This window comes from Vespa velutina, chromosome 1 (genome assembly GCF_912470025.1).
Source record: "Vespa velutina chromosome 1, iVesVel2.1, whole genome shotgun sequence".
NCBI classification, from domain to species: domain Eukaryota; kingdom Metazoa; phylum Arthropoda; class Insecta; order Hymenoptera; family Vespidae; genus Vespa; species Vespa velutina.
The window spans coordinates 18,494,334-18,496,833 of record NC_062188.1 but is presented as its reverse complement, the minus strand read 5'-3'; the positions used below and the strand labels follow the sequence as shown (position 1 = coordinate 18,496,833).

Below are 2,500 nucleotides of genomic sequence, written 5' to 3'. Positions count from 1 at the left end.
ATTTCGAAACGATGCTACGTTCGATAAATCGCAAGATCGTAATTAAAGAACTTGAATCAGCTTTTGATATCAGCTCGTTAGAAACGATTTCGAACGATTTATAAACGAAACGACGATATTTTTCAATAAAATTTTTCATCTCTTAATAACTTATGATATCTCTGATTGTCGAAAGGAGTATGATGTGAGAAACGGGTTGAAAAATATGAAAGATATTTTTTAATTATATTATTATAATGATACATTTTGAAATTCGAGGTGTTGATACCAAAGAAGAAAGAAAGAAAGAAAGAGAGAGAGAGAGAGAGAGAGAGAGAGAGAAAGATATAAAGAAAGTATACATTTTATAAAATCGATTTCGAAGGTGAGAAGAAGTGGCATAATCACGAATAAGAATCAAAGTGACGGCGGTATTTTCTTGGCGCCATAAATCTTACGTAATTGTGCCCAATTAATTTCTATGTAAATGAGGCAAAATGTGAAAGACTGCGCAAACAGAGAGAGAGAGAGAGAGAGAGAGAGAGAGAGAGAGAGAGAGAGAGAGACAGACAGAGGTGGGTCGAAAAGATTGAGAAGAGAAAAAGACAAAACTCTTCGAATTCTTTCTCAATAAAGAGAGAGAAAGAGAGATGATCTATTCGAGGTCGATCGTCGAAATTCACATTGTCGAAATAGTCCTTCTTAGAATCCTATCGATGTTTATCCTTTCCCATATCTTTTTTTTTAATCTTTTTTGTTTTTCTTTTCTTCTCTCTATCTCTCTTTCTCTCTCTCTCTCTCTTTCTTTTTTTCTATAGGTATAGGCATTGACCAATAATATATATATATATATATATATATATATATATATATATATATATCATCACTAAGACAAGACTGGAAAGTTTCGGTCCTCAACGATGCTCCTTCGAGTTTCTCTCTCCGACATATATTATATACTTAAGTATCGTACGTTGTACTCGAGGGTTGCTCGAATAGTATGTTCTGATTATATGAATGTGCAGCTTTGCTACGTTTCACAAAGAAACCTTTTCAAATCTATTATCTAATAGTAGCATTCTGTTACGATATTGAAACACGAGTCACAAATAGGATTTAAAGTGAAACGTGCAAGTAATTAATTTTCCTTCAACCTCATGATATTTTTTTGTTTTTTTTTTTAATTAAGATTTACGAAGAACTATTTGAAAATTAATATATTATTATTATTATTGTTGCATTAATTTTCATTTTGAGTTTTTTTTTTTTTTTTTTTTTTTTTTTTTTCATACGAAGTATCAAATACTTAAAACTCATACATTGATTATTTTGATTTTGATAATATTTGATAATTTTATTCGTATATATTTTTTTTCTTTTCTTTTCTTTTCTTTTCTTTTATTTTATTTTATTTTATATATATATATATATATATATATATATATATATATATATTTTGTTTTTGTGAATTAATTTTTCCCAAGATTTGTAAAGTCTTTTAAATGAGACCGTTCAACGAAGCGTCATCTATTAAATTTTCATTCGTTCTTGAAAATTAATGCAACCCTTTTGGTTTGAGCTTTGGAGAATGGATTAAGTCACTAAATTCCAGAGATAATAACAGTAGTTAATATTTGCAGTATGCTTTGAAAGTTGAAGAAAATTCGTTTTAGTAACATAAAGGAAATATTCTCTATGGCAGTTAGGGGGAAGAGTTAAGGTATTCTAAGAGAAATGAATTGCTCCGAACGTACGACGAATGGTCACCACAAAAGCGAAGAAATTCCAAGACGATGGAATTCTAAATCCTTCTACCGCCCTTTTCTCTATTATCCAAAGATAAAATAGACGAAGGAAAATAAGAGAGAAAAAGGAATTTTTTAACACCCTCTTACAAATACGTTCTTCAAACACCATAGTCATCAGGGCGTCTAGTAAATCGTCTCTCAAGTTGAATACAGAAAAATTTCAGTTTGAAAAGTGAATTTATCATAGATCTTAAACCTCATTATGCGTAAGAAAATTTCAGAAAAAGAGAAACATAGAAAGAAATAGAGAGAGAGAGAGAGAGAGAGAGAGAGAGAGAGAAAGAGAGACAAGAAAATTCTTTCTTGAGAATAAGTCTAGCTCTCCATGAATAACAGGACTTAGTATTACACGTAATATAACGTTTTCCGGTTCAGTTTTCTCAACAGCACCCTCCTACTACTGTCTTTCTTTTCTGTCATCTTATACGATCCTCGAACACCATCGTGTCCTCATCGTGTCTAGAAAATGTAAGAAAATTTGTGAAAGAAAAAAAAAACAAATGAAAAAGGAGAAAAGGGAGAGAAAAAGAAAATTCTTTTCTTGAGAATAAGTCTATCCCCTCCCACTGTCCATGAATAACAGGACTTGGTATTACAAGTAATATAAAGTCTTCCGGTTCCGCTTTCTCAACAGGACTCTCTACTCATCTCTTTTCTTCCTTCCTTTCTTCCTTCCTTCCTTTCTTCCTGTCATCTTTTATGGACCAAACGGA

General features: G+C 31.2%; 1 protein-coding gene across 14 annotated transcripts in view; it reads left to right on the top strand.

The window, feature by feature from the left end:
- LOC124946660 (tensin-3-like) overlaps positions 1-2,500 on the top strand; it is a 171,964-nt gene that overhangs the window by 73,671 nt on the left and 95,793 nt on the right. The gene's annotated exons all lie outside the window — the stretch shown is intronic.